At 40.5% G+C, this 18,454-nt stretch overlaps 1 protein-coding gene across 2 annotated transcripts in view; it reads left to right on the top strand.

Moving 5' to 3' along the window:
* Positions 1-18,454, top strand: part of PRICKLE1 (prickle planar cell polarity protein 1) — a 117,472-nt gene that overhangs the window by 36,205 nt on the left and 62,813 nt on the right. The window contains exon 1 of one of the 2 annotated variants that reach the window (XM_049882865.1): positions 86-2,722. The exons of the other annotated variant lie outside the window; for it this stretch is intronic. The gene's annotated coding sequence lies outside the window, so the exon portion shown is untranslated. Of the gene's footprint in view, positions 1-85; positions 2,723-18,454 lie in introns of those variants that run through there. 2 annotated transcript variants of the gene reach the window in all.

Below are 18,454 nucleotides of genomic sequence, written 5' to 3'. Positions count from 1 at the left end.
ATAAGCTAAATTAATTCATTTCTAAGAGCCTTTTTTTATCATATCAGCTTATTTAATCATTTATCCTCATTTTTTATCCTTATTTATCCTCATTTTTCAAAGGAGGAAACTGAGGCAAAGAGGTTCAGTGACTTGCCCCCAGGCCACCTGGGATAAGAGGTTGAGCCAGGTTTAAACCCAAGCAATCTGACCTTAGAACCCACTCTCTTAACCACTCTGCTATGGTACCTCTCACTCCATCATGTTCAGACTTCCTGATATTATCTGTATTTTACAGAGGAGGAAACTAAGGCACAGAAAGGTTAAGTAACCTGTCCATGGTGACACCCCTGGTAAGTGGTGGTGCTGGAAAGGCACCCAGCTTCTCTGATTCCAAAGCCCATATGACTTTTGATTACTGTATTAACAATAATCGATACAAAGCCAGCCCCCAAAATGCTTAGATAATTCACATCCCTGCTTTCTCACTTCTCCATCTCTGCCACCAGCCACCCACATGGCATTTTCTCTCTGGCTTTAACCATCTAGAATTAGGTCTTTACAAAAGTGACTTCCTGCACAGCCCTCTTCTTTCCACCAGCTGCCCAAGGCTGGAGTCTTCACAAGTTAGGACTCTGTCCTTCTAATCAAGTGCCAAATAGGCAGACACCAGGCCCTGCTGGCCCTCATGGCCCCCAGTGGGTTCTGTATGCACTAGAACGATTCACAGAACTCACAGAAAGGTCTGTACTCACTATAACCCTTATAAGATAACCATAGAAGGTTATACAGGAAAAAGTGCACAGACAAGGTCTGGGAAAAGTTTTCGGCGTGGAGCTTCATGTCCCCAGAGATGTGCTGGTCTCTCACGTGCATCATCAATCCAGAAGCTCAGAAGGAAGCTCCAGGACCTGAATTCCTTTATCATAGCTGTTGGGGCCTCAGTGCATAGTCAATGACTGATTAAATCACGCCCTCCCTTTTTTCCTGAAGTTAATTCACCAGGTGAGGTGCTTGGGCTCTCAACTCACTTGTACACATTTAAGTGCTGTGTTACGGACTGAACTGTGTCCCGAAAACATATGTGTTGTAAATCCTAACCTCTGTCTATGCCCATGGTTCTAATCCCATTTAGGAATGTGTAGTCTTTGTTGTGTTAATGATACAAGATTAGTGTAGGTGTGTTTTGAGTCAATCTCTTTTGAGATATAAAGGAGATTAAACAAACTAGCAAAGCAGAGATGGGGAAGATTGATGCCAAGCCACTTGGAGGTCTCCAAGGAAACAAGCTGAAGAGACAAGGACATTCCCCCAGAGCCGAGAGAGAAAGTCTTCCTCTAGAGCCATTGCCCTGAATCCAGACTTCTCGCCTCCTAAACTATGAGAAAATAAATTCCTGTTTCTGAAAGCCATCCACTTGTGGTATTTCTGTTACAGCAGAACTAGATAACTAAGACATGGTGCCTGACAGTTTTAGAAAAACAGTTTTAGAAAAACAAAGATACCTTGGATTGCTGAGGAATTCCAAGAGCTATTTTCAGAAACCAGAGGCCAAATTGAGTTCTTTGTCCCACACACAACAATGGACACATTTCTTTAGGAAAAAAAAAAGAACCAGGGAGGTGACATGCAAATACTCATATTCTAAGAGACCATTTCCCTGTTTACTAGAAGAATTATTGTTTTCTCTCAAATTTAAATCAGGGTCTGTATGTACCTTCCTGATAACTACTGTTGCTACTGCTGCTCACAGCTTCCTAAGCCCAATTTTTATTTCCTTCCTGGATTCCTTTTCAAAAGGAGAGGGTAGATAGATTCTTCCTGGAGGTGGCGCCCCTGTTGGTGATTTCTGGGACTTTTTCTTGCTAATTTATCCTAGAATAAAAATAACAAAATAGCTGACATTTGCAGGACACTGTCTCTGTTCCAGGCCCTGTGCTAAGCACTTTTCATGTATTACCTTATTTAATTCTCAGAACCTCTATGATAAAAAAAACCCAGTGCCGTCGAGTCTATTGCCGAAGTCTTTCAGAAATAGAAAATAAAACATAGCTACATTAAAGTAACTTTCATGAAAGGATATAGGTATTGAATGGCTAATGTAAATTTCAGTATCTGTCATACTTACTAAACCCATATTCTTAGCTCCCATGCCACACTGTAGGTTAAGGACTATAGTAAGTGACTAGTTAAACGTTACAGAACTAGACTCTTGGAAGGTGCAGGGTGTGAGGAATCAGCTGTGTCTTACCAACTGACTTAAGAAATTCCAAGCCCTTCATTAAGTTGGTTGAAAACCATAAGGGTCTCTGCTTATGAAATTAACTGGGCTGTAGCAGAGGGCCTGCCAGGAAGCAGACAGTGGACTGTTTTCAGAGTGGAGGCTGTCCAAATAAACATCTCCTGCTCCCTTGGGCCACACACAGAGAAAAAAACCAGGCTTTGCATTATTGGCCTTAAAGTCTGCATTTCTCTTTCCCCTGCTCTCCTTCTCCGTTATTTATTTGCCATCATACAGACATGGCACCCTTATTCTTTACAGGTGGATCAATATTTACAACCATTCAGAGGAGAGGTTGTTGGCTCCTTCTGTTCTGCAGGCTGCTGGGTAACAAAACCTGCCTGTTTCTCCGGGACCCCTCACATCTGCTAGCAGAACCGCAGTTAGTTTTACCAGAAGCTTTGAGAGATGGCCAGTTCAAAGGAAGTTTGTTTGGAGTGCTCGAAGCCATCTTCCTGTTTGGTAGGAAAAGAAATTAACTCTGCTTTTTTTTTTTTTTTTCCACACAGGTATCAGACCCAGCAGGCAGATACATGGTTCATAGTAGACATTTCTTTCTCCATCCTTATTTTTTCTCATGATCGCCTCAGCATTTTGATGTGTGATCACAACCATCTGTACAATTATAGTTATTTAACCTACTGTAAGTTTAAAATTGAAGGTTGCCTAGGTGCGTATTAACAAGGGTGGTACTGATAAATAAGAAATAGAGGCTGCTGATCAAAACAGCTTTTTTAAATTAATGAATGCAATTGGCTTTAATTATGAAGAAAAAAATACATATGTCTAGCAGGCTTCCTCAATAAGGCTCTTTTCTGCTGACTGTGGCACATTTTTCTTCAAATAATTGCAGAGCTCAGCTTTATCATTAAGCAGATGGTTTCGATTATTCTTAAGGAAAGTAAATGATTGCAATTAGTCAAGTACTCAAAACTTGAGGATTTTAGAGATCAGTCCTACTTCTTTAGGCATGAGTCTATGTACCCCCTTTATTACCAAGGGATACAAAAAAGAGGAACCCTTTAGACAATTTCATACCCCCCCCATACACACTTTAGTGATAGGTTTTAAAATGAATTTTGAGAGTTCTCTAAGCTAACAGAGTGCTAAATTCCTGTTGCTTTGCTGGTTCTAACTCTTCATGGGTTTTTTTCATTTTGTCATTTTAGTAGTGGGGGAATTGAAAATATTCTGGATAAGTTTGAATATCAGCTGAAAAAAAGTTCAAAACCACCTTGGAAATTCATATGGTATCATAGGAGTTATTTAAAAAAAAAAAAAATTTTTTTACCCTTTCCCTGTTGTACAACACATGTGAGACTGGGTGTTTTGTTGGTAGTTCAGACAAAAGACTAATAGAGAATACCCCTGTGTAAGTCCCCCCCACCCCGGAAAAACAATATTAAGTAAACTGTTTTGTGGTGGATTTCTTCACATGTTTTGGTTTTAACTGATTAACACTGATTCCTCACTAATTAATTTTAAAGTTTAGTCATTTACTCAACAAATTTTTGTTTGGGTGGGCTACTGTGTGCTAGGCGTGAGGGCAGGAAGGTGAAAGAATCTTACCTCGGTTCAAGGAGTTTACAAAGCGAGTGCCAAGGCAGATGTTATAAACAATCACAGAGGAGCATCTCAGCCCATGGGCAGGTGTGTAGAAAGAATCAGAGCAGAGAGTGCTTGAGCTGAGGCTGGAAGGGTAACTAAAAGTTTCCCAAGTAGTGTGTGCAAGTCAGGGAGGCCCCAAAGCAGGGTAGGTCCAGGGACCTCTTAGGTAATTAGATGTTGTCAGAATGCAAATTTCAAGGGAAGAGTGTTGGAAATGCAAGTCAGACTGGTAGGCTGGGGCCAGATAATGATGCCCCTTTATGCCTTGCTAAAGAGGAGTTAAGATTTTATCCTGTAGGTGATGCTCTTTGTGGCTGCAGTTTGGAGAATGGATAGATTAGAGGAGGTGAGAACAGACTTGGAAGATGAGTGAGCAATTTATTGCAAAATCTAGGGAAGAGAGGGCAGAGTCAACGGTGACATTAGGTTTCTGATTTAGGCAACTGTTGGAAGGCAGGGTGCACATTCTGTGGAATAGTGACTGTGCCAGGAGGAGCAAAGTGGTGCCTTTGAGGCATCTGGGTGGAGAAGGCCAGTATGGAGGGAGGAGGACGTGGGGAAGGGGGGGCTACATGGTCCTGAAGCAAAAAGGAGAGATGTGGCTGTCAGTGGCAATAAACCCCAACCTCAGAACTCTGCATATGACTCATGAAACTATGCCAAGATAAGCTTAACAACAGATAATTGTTTAAAACTTCGTTTCCCCCTGGCTTTTCTTACTTAAACTTTCTATTTTGTCTTTATACAAACTGCCTCTTGTGTGGATTCTGTTGTAGCTTACTTGTGTGATGGATATTCTTTTATACCCTGACCAAACTTCAGTGGCAACCACTTGACATGGACACGTGTGACAACAGTGGGAAATGATGACCATTGAGATGGGTGTAAGTTGTTAATTAATATGACCTCGAATGCTATTGTTTTAGCTTCCTGTGGGGAGAGGCAGCCTTTATCTAGACAGCTGGAAGTCACACAAGTTTTCTTCCTTCCCTTTGTGCCAAATCACAGAACCTTCTGAGGTGCAGATTTGCATCTTTTTCTCATTAATTTAAATTAGAGATGGGCGTTAGGACAGCGCATTCTTTACAGCTGAAATAATGACCTGTCTTCAGCTCCTCTTCTCTAAATCCTGACCTTTAAAGCCCAGCTAAAGTCCCACCTTCTGCATTCTTTGACCACATCTCCTGAAGGGAGGCCAACCCTTGCCCCTCGGAACTCCTGTTAAACCAAAAAACCAAACCCATTGCAGTCCAGTTGATTCACAGCAACCGCATAGGACAGAGTGGAGCTGCCCCATAGGGTTTCCAAGGCTGTAATCTTTACAGAAGCAGACTGCTTCGTCTTTCTCCCACAGAGTGCTGGTGGGTTCAAACCACTGACCTTTTGGTTAGCAAATGATCACTTAACCACTGTGCCATATAGCTGTTGTTATTTTATACCCTGTATCTGCCACTTGGAGCCCTGGTTCCTCAGTGGTTAAGAGCTTGCTGCTAACTGAAAAGTCAGCAGTTCAAATCCACCAGCCGCTCCTTGGAAACCCTACGGGACAGTTCTACTGTGTCCTACAGCATCGCCACGAGTCAGAATCGACTCTGACAACAATGGGTTTGTTTGTTTGTTTTTTAGTCACTTAGTTTATGTTACCTTGTGTCGTTAGTTATTCTGCAGTACATGGATGCCTTATACTCCTTCTGATTGAAATCTCAAGGGAGTACTCTGTATTACCTTTTTTGGGTCCCACTTTTCATCTAATGTTCCCTTATGCCTAGGAAAAAAAGAAGCACGTAATAAATATTTCTGTGTTAATTTATTAGGGGTTTAAAGATACAAGTTTTTTCTATAATGTGTAATCTTGGCTATATAATGAATGTGTAATTTTGATTTTCTTTTCTTTTAAATTAACATCATCAGTTGTAAATCTAGATGCCTTTATTAGATACATAATATTGTTAATCTGAGAGCCTTGGGAATGAGTTTATCCAGTTTCTAACTTTTAATCTGAATTGGCCTCATAGTGAAAAAGAGGAAGACTTTCCATGAGATGAATTGACACAGTGGCTGCAACAATGAGCTCAAACATAGCAACAATTGTGAGGATGGTGCAGGACCAGGCATCATTTTGTTCTATTGTACATAGGGCCACTATGAGTGGAAACCGACTCAAAAAAAAGAAAAAACCCAAACTCGTTGCCATTGAATCGATTCTGACTCATAGCCACCCTATAGGACAGAGTGGAACTGCCCCGGTTTTCAAGGAGCACCTGGTGAATTCAAACTGCCAACCTTTTGGTTAGTAGCCATAGCTCTTAACCACTGTGCCACCAGGGCTTCCAAAAGTGCCTCACAACATCATTATTTGAGTACCACACATGTTATCCCACCCAGGCCTTAAAAATAACATCATGAGTTAGGTGTATTATTTCTCCCGTTGTACAGGTAGGGAAACAGAGCCTTAGAGAAGATAAGCAACCCACCCACAGCTGTGAAGAGGCAAAGCTGGGACATGAGCCCCTGGGTTCAGCTCCAGATCAAGTCCTGGAGTTTTATCCACCGCCTTGTGGAGCAGGCTCTTCTGCATCTATTATGTCATATAATCTGCCCAGGGACCTTATGGGTGCATGGTGTTAGCCTCTTTTACAGAGGAATAAACTGAAATTCAAAATTTTTGAGTAACATATTATTCAATCTATCTGGCTCCCAAGCCCTGGCTCTTTGGACCGTGTATCACTTCCTCTTATCTGTGCTGGCTAGGAAGATGCCTGAGGAGGAGGCTGGAACTAGCTCGCCCTTCCCACTCCAAGATTCTGTGTTATAAGAACTAGACTTAACAGGCAGACAGCATTACAGGGAGAAAAATTATTCCATCTACAAAAAGTAACTTTTAATCTACTTGAGATTACTCCTATTAATAAGAATACATGCATAACTGGAACCCATAGCTAATTAAAAAAAAAAAAAAAAACCTCAGGATATATTTTGTCAGAATTATTAACAAGTGATCAAAATGACTGGTCTGAATTTCTCTTTCTTTTCCTGTTTTGTAAAATAGTTGAAATGCAATACAAATGAAAAGCCCAAAGACAGACAACCAGGCAGGCAAAGAAACAACAACAAAAAAAAAGAACATGGAAAATCCAAAAACTACATAATTCAGCCAGTAAATGTAAGACTGTTAAGGCCTCGTTAGAAAATTTCATGTTCATTGAAGTCAGCTTGAGAATTCTCAAGTACTAAATGGAAGATTCACCACTTTAAGGGCTCCAAGCATAGAGAAGGAGCACTAGTGTTTCAGGGATTAAAGTGCTAGGCTGGTAACTGAAAGGTTGGTGGATCGAACTCAGCTGCTCCATGAGAAAGATGGGCAGTCTGCTTCTGTAAAGATTTACAGCCTTGGAAACTGTATGGAACAGTTCTACTCTGTCCTGTAGGGTCACTATGACTCAGAATTGACTCGATGGTAATGGGTTTGTTTTTTTTTGCGGGGGGGGGGGTGGGAAGAGGGAAGTATAAGAGAATATTTAATTCTTTCATCTATTTTGCTTTAGATATTCCCAAAAGCTGGATAATATGGAGAGTTGGTATCTTAGTCAGCTAGTGCTGCTGTAACAGAAATATAACAAGTGGATGGCTTTAACAAAGAGAATTTATTCTCTCACAGTCTAGGAGGCTAGAAGTCCTAATTCAGGGTGCTAGCTCTGAGGGAAGGCTCTCTCTCTTTGTGGCTCTGGGAGAAGGTCCTTGTCATCAATCTTCCCTGGTCTAGGAGCTTCTCAGAGCAGGGACCTTGGGTCCAAAGGATGCATTATTTTCCTGGCTCTCGTTTCTTGGTGGCTTAAGGTCTCCACTTCTCGCGGCTCACTCCTCTCTTTCATATCTCAGAAGAGATTGCCTCAAAATACAACCTAATCTTGTAGATTGAGTCCTGCCTTATGAATATAACTACCTCTAATCCTGCCTCATTAACATCATAGAGGCAGGATTGACAACACATAGGAAAATCACATCAGATGACGAAATGGTGGACAATCACACAATACTGGGAATCATGGCCTAGCCAAGTTGACACACATTTTGGGGGGACACAGTTCAATCCATAATAGTCAGCATCAAGTCAGGTGAAAAGTTCCTTCCATTGTATAAATCTGTTTCCTTGTAACTTTATGTCCACCACTCCCGTTTTGTCTCTATATAAGTTCGTCTGTTATTGATTACCAGTCCATTTCAAATTTACGTATACTGTGATTCAATTAACTTTACCCTTAAGCAATGTGTTTTGAGATATGTTAATGAGCCGGGAGTCGTTTCAGAGTATTCATAATTTATGCATTCTTTTTTTGGTTTGGCATCAAACTTTGAAATTCTCCAAGGTGAAGGCCTGAATTCTGAACTCCCGTGACTCTGAGGGAGGGTTTCTCATACATTCTTAAACAGATTTGCTCGTCAGCGCTTATGAAAGATTACTTTCTTAAATTTAAATTCTCTTGCTTGACGGCAGTGGATTTTTCTGTACTGCAGATTAAGAATGTACTTGGTTTTTTTTTTTCTTTTGCTGCAGGAATTTTTTCACTTGGGCACTCACATTAGTTTCAAGAAAGTCCTCCTTTAAAAAAATTTTAACATATGAGGTTTTCGTGTTTCCAAAAACAGACTAAATAACCAATTTAGTGTATGTGACTTTGGGAAATTATGTATTCTGTATTCTCCTTAATGTGTGCTTAATATGAGACGCTGAAGGTTACAGGCTGGCTTTATGCACTGGGTATCTGTATCATTGATCCAGTAACATTCAACACGCATTTCAAGGGCCTGCTAACTAGGTGACAGTCACTGCCAGAGTTCAGTGCGGTAGCTAGAAACCGGTTTCCAGAAAAAGCAGCTAACCCTCATCTGCTATGACAGAAATTCAGAGACAATGACTAAAATTTTAAAATCAAATGATTGCACTTTCTACATATTATTTAGAAATATGAAGGTAAATACCAGAAGAAATACCTCCAAGAGCTAGGTGTTGCCTCAGCTAGCCAGGGGACTACTGCGTCTGTTGTAAGCCTTTTAGCACTGTTTGGTTTTTTTTTTTAAAAGCATGTGCATATATGTTACTTTGATAAAATTTTATAAAACATAACTAGTTTTACCAGACAGTTAACATTGTTCTTAGAGTTCTGGGTAAACATTGAATTCTGTCTTTTTCCTGATGGAACCTTCCTTCCTGCAATGGAGAAGACCCTCCGTTTTTACTTGGCACAATGTAAAAGAAAGAGCCCTAGACCTGTAGTTAGGTCCATAAATGTAAAATGTAATGCTGGGGAACTCCACCAAATTCCCAACCCAAATTCTGAATGTTGCAGGGAGGATTTTACTTGGTGAAAACCTGGTAGAAGACAAACATGAAAATTACCTACAAAAATGTTACAAAAGCCCTAATTTCATAACCTCACTTACTTTGACAACATAGAAAATGAAGCCAAAGGCCACGAGAGCCATATCTTGGTGAAATCTAGTACTGTCACATCCAAGTGCTGGGTGTTTCCCTCTCCACAAGTCTTTTCTCACACTCTGCTCTGGAATGACATGTGTGTGGCTTCTAGCTCTGTCACTTCCTAGTGTGCTGATATTTCCTGGGCAAGCCACCTTCCTTTCAGAACCTCATTTTCTTGGTCAGATAAAATAATTATACCAGCCACATGAAGATTGTGTTTCAAGTGAGTTCTGGTATGACTTGGTAAACTGGAAAGTGCTATCTGAATGTGATGTTTGAAGTCTGTTTCTCTTTCTGGCCCCAAGTTCCCGGCACCCTGTCACTGTAGAGGAGTAGGAATTCCTTGTTACTGACTTGCACTGTCATCAACACTCTCTTCAGAGAGAGGCCCACCTGACAGATACATCTGATTCCTTTTCACCTGACTATGACGGGAGCTTGGCCAGACTTTGTGGTTGTTGCTAGGACGTCTACCTCTTGTCCCTAAGGAGCAAAGGAGTCTTCCTCAGTCCTGCATTCAGTCAGAGAAGAGAGGAGGTGGCATGATTCTTGTGTAGGCATCAACCAAACTAGGTACTTAAGAACAAAAGCAATTCTCTTTGTGACCCGAATAAGTCAGTCTTTTTTCTCTACACATATAAGTTAGATAGATATATTTTTTCCAACTTCTGCTTTATTCTGTGCTATCTGGACCTTACACCAGCAGTCCCATCACTAAAATTTTCTTCTAGAAGAATGCTTCTTCTATCACTGACTATATTTGGCTATTAATACATTTCTTGAGTAGTACTTCAAAATCTTTGAGTCATTTTATCTCCAAATAGGAGACACAGAGCAATTCCAGGTAAGCAGGTTACATACCTGTTTTAAAAAACAAAACCCCATATACCTCTTTTATTCCTCTCATAGGGATTTTTGTATGTCTTAAGATTTTAAAATACAAACACAAAATAGGGAGTCTTAAGGGTGGGGGTGGAGGAAAATATTTCACGGCCACTGAGCTATGAAAAGTCTCTTTCAGATCTAATAAAAATTGTTAACATTCATTTAAAGTTTACTGTGTGCTAAATGTTTACTATGTTACATGCCATAGGGTCCCTCTTGCATCCAATGCGCCCAACAACCCTATTCTTATTCCTGTTTTACAGATGAAGAAACTAAGGCTTAAAACCAAAGCCAAACCTGTTGCCGTAGAGTCAATTCTGACTCATAGCAGCCCTAAAGGAGAGGGTAGAGCTGCCCCATAGGGTTTCCAAGGGGAGGCTGGTGGATTTGAACTGCCAGCCTTTTGGCTAGCAGCTGTAGTTCTTAACCACTACACCACCAGGGCTCCAAGGCTTCATGAGGTAGCTAATTTTCTCAAGGCCAACATAATGAGGAGGCTGAGCAGAGAATTCGTATCCAGGCAGCGACTCCAGACCAAGCTCTTAACTGTTCAACTGTTGCCATCTTTCTGTCAGAACCGTTTACTCTTCTCCTGGAAAAAATGCTGTCATTGAGTTATTCTCCCCAAAGTTGAGTGAGAGTTTGAGGAATCTTAATGCAAACTGTTTTATTGGCTTAGGTTATGTAGCATAAATAAAACTATTGATTTAACTTTTGAAACATTTCCATCTTTCAGTGTGTCAAACAAGATCTTAAACAAAACCAGGGGAGGCTCGTGAAGTACACACAATATAATCCCTGATTAACTTGACTAGGTGGAATGACTTTATGTTGTACTAATCACAGTTGATTTTCTTCTCACACTGGCTAGAATGCCAACTGGAAAAGATATCAAATATTCTTCTGTAGGACATTGGATTGTAATTAAAGGGCTCTGTTCCACTGCTTCTTTAACTTTCTCTGAAGTCTAAAATCAAAACCAGAACCCTAGCATACTTGACATTTCTTCCAGTCTCCTGCATTAATAAAATTTTTTTTTCTTGTTGCTTTGTAAGGAATCCATTTAGGAAGGCGCAAAGGACTCATTTCTTTAAAAATTTGATACATAAAAACATAACTTTTTAAAATACAAAAATGACCTTTTAAACGCAACTGCACAGTTCTTAGTTATTAACTGATTACAAATACGAATCGCTGAACTTTCTAGCAAAAGGGAATTGCTGATGGAAAGCTGTTACAAGAATTATAGAAGTGCCTGTTGATACCAAAACAGCTGTCAGCTGTCCCATTGACAAAGTTTGCTCTCTATTTTCAGGCTAGGATGTAAGGGCTCAGTAATATAATGACATGGGTAAAATTTCTGATTGTATTATTTTTATAAATATTGAAATCATTTCCTAATTTTAAGACAGAGCTTTCATGTTCAATTGTTTGTATTTTCAGGAAACTATCATTTCTCAGCTATTAAATATGCATTATATATTCTTTCTCAGCTATTTCTTAAATTATTTTAAGTATGTGTGCTCTAGTAAAATTCCCAGTTCATTTTAAAGCCATTAAATAAAATTAGTTCCCATATCCTTTCTTGGAGATGGTATAGTACAGTTAATAGTATCTTATTTTTTAAAAATCTAAGACCCTAACAGGTTGTTGTTGTTATCAGGTGGCATTGAGTTGGCTCTGACTCACAGCAACCCTATGTATAACAGAACAAACACTGCCGGGTCTTGCGCCATCCTCACAATCATTGCTGTATTTGAGCCCATTATTGCAGCCCTGTGTCAGTCCATGTCACTGAGGGTCTTCCTCTTTTTTGCTGACCTTCTACTTTACCAACCATGATGTTCTGCTCCAGGGACTGATCTGTGCTGATAACATGTCCAAAGTACGTGAGACAAAGTCTTGCCATCCTCACTTCTAAGGAGCATTCTGGCTGTACTTCTTCCAAGACAGATTTGTTCATTCTTCTAGCAGTCCATGGAATATTCAGTATTCTTCATCAACACCATAATTCAAATGCATCAGTTCTTCTTCGGTCTTCCTTATTCATTGTCCAGCTTTCACACGCATATGAGGGTGTTGAAAATGCCATGGCTTGGGTCAGGCGCATCTTTGCCCTCAAGTGACATTTTTGCTTTTGAACACTTTAAAGAGGTCTTTTGCAACAGATGGGCCCAATGCAATATGTCGTTTGATTTCTTAACTGCTGCTTCTATGAGTTGCTAGGAGTCAGAATCAACTGGACAGCAACGGGTTTTGGTTTGCTTCCATAGGCATTAATTTCGGATCCAAATAAAATGAAATCTTTGATAACCTCAGTATTTTCTGCATTTATCACGAAGTTCCTAAATGGCTTGTTTTTTTAAAAAAATCTAAGACACTAAATGTCTTTTTAAAAAAAAAAGGACCCATATTTATGTGTAAAATTGTAGCGTATTGTAGCATACTGTACCTAATGTAACGCACCTAAGGACAGGAAAACATTCTACTTTGTAGAAGTATAAAATAGTATAAATATGTATTTCTATTTTGTGTGAGCCATGATGAGGGGTATAAAGAAGAATAAATTAACTAGATAATAGATAAGTATTACCTTTGGTGAAAGGAAAGACAGTGTACAATACAGGGGAAGTCAGCACAACTTGCCCATGGCAAAGTCAAAGAAGCTTCATAGACAAATCCCAGTACCCTGAGGGACTGAATTACTGAGGCTGAGGGCTTGGAGACCATAGTCGTGGGGGTCATATAGGTCAATTATCACAGCAAAGTTCATAAAGAAAATGTTCTGTATCCAACTTTGGTGAATAGTGTTTGGGGTCTGAAAAGCTTATGAGTGGCTGTTTAAGATACATTTACTGGTCCCACCACATCCAGAGCAAAGGAGAGTGAAGAAAACCAAAGACACAAGGGAAAGATTAGTCCAAAGCACTAATGGACCACAAGCACCACAGACTCTACCAGCCTGAGCCCAGAAGAACTAGATGGTGCCCAGCCACCACCATCAGTCATTCTGACAGAGATCACAATAGAGGGTCCCAGACAGAGTGGGAGAAAATGTGGAACAAAATTCAAATTCACACACACACACACAAAAGACCAGACCAGACTTATTGACTTGACAAAGACTGAAAGGACCTCTGAGACTATGGCCCCAGGACACCCTTTTAACTCAGAACTGAAGCCACTCCCAAAGTTCCCCCTTCAGCCAAAAATTAGACATGTCTATAAAACAAACAGTAACACACTAGAGGAACATGCTTCTTAGTTCAATCATGTATATGAAACCAAAAGGGTAACACCTCTCCAGAAGCAATGATGAGAAGGCAGGAAGAGATAGGAAAAATGGACGGATGGAAATGGGGACTTGGGATGTAGAAGGGAAGAGTGTTGACACGTTGTGGGGATTGCAACCAATGTCACCAAAGAATTTGTGTATAAATTGTTGAATGAGAAAATAATTTGCTCTATAAAGTTTAACCTGAAGCACAGTTTAAAAAAAAAAAAAAACCTTAAGGCCTTTAAAAAAAGAAGTGGTGCTCTATTTAAGGAGCATAAAATCTAGCTGTTGTGTGCTTTAGAGTAAATTCCAGCTCATGGTGACCCATGTTACAGAGTAGAACTGTCTCCACAGGGTTTTCTAGTCTGTAAGTCTTTACAGGAGCAGATCACCAGATCTTTTCTCCCACGGAGCAGCTAGTGGGTTCAAACCATATACCTTTCGGGTAGCGACCGAGTGCTTAAGCATTCCACCACTGGGGCTCCTAAAATCTAATTGGGAAGAAAAACGAACAAACAAAAATCATATACATTAAACTACTAGAGCACTAAACCTTGTCATGTTAACTTCAGTAGGGGTTCAGAGAAGAGAGAAAGCACAATGAGCCATAATTTTCCACACTCCAGTTGTGGTCCTCAGACCAGTAGCATCAGCATCAACTTGGAGCTTAAGAGAAATGCAGAATCTCAGACCCCACTCCCCAGACCTACTGTATCAAGATCTGCATTTTAACAAGATTCCCAGGTGAATACTACAATGTTAAAGTTAGAGAAGTGAGGGAGTGCTGAGTTAGAACAACGCAAGCAGGGTAGTTTAGACCTCATAGTACTGTCCAATAAAGTCTTCTGCAATGATGGAAATAGTCTATTTTCTGTGTGGTCCAATATGGTAGTCACTAGCCTTTTGTGGCTTTTGGGCACTTGACATATGACTGGTGCAGCTGAAGAGCTGAATCAATTTTTAGTTTAAATTAATTTAAATCTAAATTTATATCTACTACAACATGTAGCTAGTGGCTACCATACCGGAAGGTGCAGGAAAAGAAAGAGTACTGGATTGAGAGGTAAGAGATTTAAAACTTGTTCCAATATAAACACTCTTTGGGTGATCTTGGGGAAGTATTCCTAACTTCCTTTTGTCTCAGCGTTGTCATCTGTATAATGGTGGTTGAATCTCATACTTTTATTTCAGTATTATTGTTACATGATTAATTCTGTTGGAATGATGCTTCTTTGAACAAATGAGGTCCATTTTAAGAGGAATCAAGGGCAGAGGAATCAAGGCATGAAGGAGTAAAAGATGGGTTTACATGGCAGTGGCTCCTCAAAAAAGAAGATAGTTTGACAATTTTTTAGTTCCTAGTGCATAGCATGTATGATATTCAGGGAATGTCTTGTTCTTCACTATATCCCCAGGAACTAGACCACCACCTGGTACAGAGTAAACACTAAGTACTTGCTGAATAAGTGAATTAACATGGCAGTCAGATGAACTGAACATTCATATCAAATAGAGTCAGTATTTAAGTCCAGTTAATTGGATCTATATTACTGAGATGTTTAATTTTGCTTTTGGCATATTCATTCAAGAAGAGTTTCAGCTCAGGCCTCAGTTATATCAAAACTGAAATGATATCAAGGCTTAATTGTGTTGAGTGAGATGCTTTAATTTAGCAACACCTAAATAGGGTATTTATTTCGAGATTTTGTAAATAGAAGAATTACGAAGAACCAAGACAACTTTACAGGTAGATTACAAAGACTTTTACTAAAGCGTTAATTGAAGAGCGTTACTAATTATATAGCAACCCTATAGGACAGAGTAGAACTGCTCCGTATGGTTTCCAAGGAAAGGCTAGTGGATCTGAACTGCTGACCTTTTGGTTAGCAGCCGTAGCACACCGTAGCTCTTAATCACTACACCACCAGGGCCATATCTGTCTGTCTGTCTGTCTATCTATCTAATCTATCTATGTATCTATCTATTGTATCTAATCTATCATCTACACCCCTCACTAAAGATGGATGAAGTTTTCCAGCAGTTACATTTAAACTTGGGCATGAAACTTAAAGAGCCTCATGGCCAATCGGGTACAAAACCCACATATGTAGACTATGTAGGAGAGAAAGGGTGGGCGAAAAGGTGGGAGGAGGTAGAACAGGACAGGCTTAAGCTCAGAAGTGCTTCAGGCAACCTCAGCGGCCTTCTGCACACGCACACAGAGATTCAGGGGTCCAGGTGAGAGAAGCTGTGAGAAATAAACAATGTAGCAGGAACTAAAGAAGAATTCCCATTTCTGAAGACTGGGCCACATAAAAATGTAGAAATTGTAGCCCAGTCAGGCCTTGGACAACTCTGGGGCACTGGGTCTGAGTTTGTGAAAGCAGCTAATGTCTAATCCCATTGGGAAGGTGCTGGAAGCACAGTTGATCTGGGAAATATGGTGAGTGGTCAGGAGAAGAGAGTCCAGGCAAGCTTCCCATGGCTGACATTGTCAGTGCTAGAAAACCAGTGCTGTTGAGTCGATTTAGGCAGCTTTAAATGTGACCTTATTTTGTGGTGCTACTTTCTTACGTTCTGCCCTCAGTTTCCTGAATTGATTTTCTTTTAGCAGCATTATTTCTGGAAATAGACAAAAGCTCACTTCAGGCTCCCTCAGTTCCAGTTTCTAAAGTTTCTAACTCTTTCTGCCTGTAACTACTGCTACTACTGATGCTGGTCTTTCATCTTCCAGATTTCTCTATCTTTTGGCTTCTGTTCATCTGAGCCTTTCATTATGCTGTTCAGTGGAAGGTATTTCTGTCTAGACCAGAGAACTAAGACTTTTCTTTTTAATCAGAAGTTGCACGTAATGCAGTATTCAGTTCGTAGGTAAATTATGATGTAGGTGTGCTAACCTGTGTTTCCCCCCATGTTCTCTGGAGTAGATGATACATTCCAAAGAGGAGAGGGACTACGTCTTGTTCATTATCATATCCCTGCACCTAGCACAGAATCTGGCACACATTAAGCAGCCCATAACTTTTTATTGACTGCTGGCTGTTTGCACGTTCATTTCAAAGCTGTTTAAATGCTTTGAGGACTCCCTGCCCCTAAGGAAGAGGATCAGTTGTACTCTAACCACCTAAATTCTCAGACAGTTTTCTCAATGGTCATAAAGTTTATGATCTTTCTGATCAACTTTTGGCCATTTTGGCTAATACTGGCTTTACTTATCTGGACCCTCATATCTATCTGGTCTACTCTGTCTGGCTCTGATCCACACCAGGTCTCCTTTGGTTGGATGAGCCAACTGAAAATGGCTCCTTGAAGAAGAGAGTTTGTTGTTTCATTCAACTGAAAAGTCTAGGGGTAAATTTTGCCTCTAGCTTGTTTGAATACCTGTGCTCAGTGATTCATAGACTCTGTCTCTTTGTCTCTTGGCCTGTCTTTGTCCAGTTCTGGCTTCATTCACACGAAGTATAATCCAGCATGGAGGCAAGTGTGGGCCCCAGCAGCTGTAGATTTACAATCTACTAGTTTAGCAACCCTAGAGGAAATAAAGCCCCTTTTTCTCAGTAGTTTAGGAAAGTCCCAGGATTGAGCCCATTGGCCTGGCTTCAGTTGTATGCTGTTTCCAAACCCGTCGCTGATGGAGGGGATGGGATGTTCCAGTTGCTTAGGCTTGAAGGATGATGTGCTGAGCCCTAAAGCCAGGGATAGGGTGTGCTCCACCATAGACTCAAAGTGAATAAGGGAGAGCTCCTCAAAGAAAATTTATTTTTACCAGAAGAATGGAAAATAGATGCCAGGAAGACAAAAGACACACTACTACAAAGACTATGAAACCAAAAACCAAACCCAGTGCCATTGAGTCGATTAGCAACCCTATAAGACAGAGTAGAACTGCCCCGTAGAGTTTCCAAGGGAGCGCCTGGCGGATTTGAACTGCCAACCCTTTGGTTAGCAGCTGTAGCACTTAACCACTACACCACCAGGGTTTCCACGAAGTATGAAGTACAAAAACTACTACATACCACTAAAAGACTACTACAGTGTGTTATACCTGTTTGTGTTTCCTCCATGGTTTTAGACATTAATGAGGTTGATGTTAAGTGTCCATAAGGTAGATTTATCTTTCTAGGAACATAAATCTCTTTGTTTTTCCAATGTCACCTTTTAAAAAAGTATTCTTTCCCCGCAGCTCTGGGGGCAGTAGACATGAGGATATAAAACTTGAAAGGAGAGGCAGTCTACCCAAGAGGGGAAGAGTCCTGACTCCAGAGTTAGCAGATCCCTGCTCTGCCATTTTAGACAAGTGACTAACTTCTGAAGTGGTTACTGATACCTACCTAAAAGGACTGCTGTAAGGAACGAACCATTACTCTGTGTAAAGCTCATGGCCGGCCAATAGGAAGTGCTAAATACATTTCATCTATTTCTGTTGTTGTTAATAATAATCATAAAAGCCTTGGCTCACATTCAGACTGTCTATGGCCCATCTGCACCCCTACTGGCTGAAATGGATCCAGCATTCCTCGCTTTCTTTGCATAGCCCAGCCAGCACTGACTTCAGCTCCTGAATTCACCTGAGCTCCCAACTCCCTGGGGCTGGTACATACACATGGCCAGGAAGGCTCTTCTTCCCACACCTCTCATCCACCAGATCTCATCGTCAGTGGAGTTTGTCCATTGTCCATCCAGAGGCCTTTCTTTGCGCTCCACCCTCCTTGGTCTGTTGCTCTCTTTCATAGCCCACTTTTTTCTTCCTTTATTGTACTTATCACTATATACAATTACCTTATGTATTTTGTGTCTGTTTCTCTTACTAACTGTAAACCTTACTTTATCCCTAAAACGCCACACAGTTCCTGGCATGCAGTAAGTAGGAGCTCAGTAAGTATTTCTCAATAAAATAAATTAATTTTCTGGACTACTTAAGAGTCATCAGTAGGAGTGTTCTTGA

This window comes from Elephas maximus, chromosome 4, assembly GCF_024166365.1.
Source record: "Elephas maximus indicus isolate mEleMax1 chromosome 4, mEleMax1 primary haplotype, whole genome shotgun sequence".
Taxonomy (NCBI): Eukaryota; Metazoa; Chordata; class Mammalia; order Proboscidea; family Elephantidae; genus Elephas; species Elephas maximus.
The sequence above is the reverse complement of the archived record's forward strand: the minus strand, read 5'-3'. Positions and strand labels throughout refer to the sequence as shown.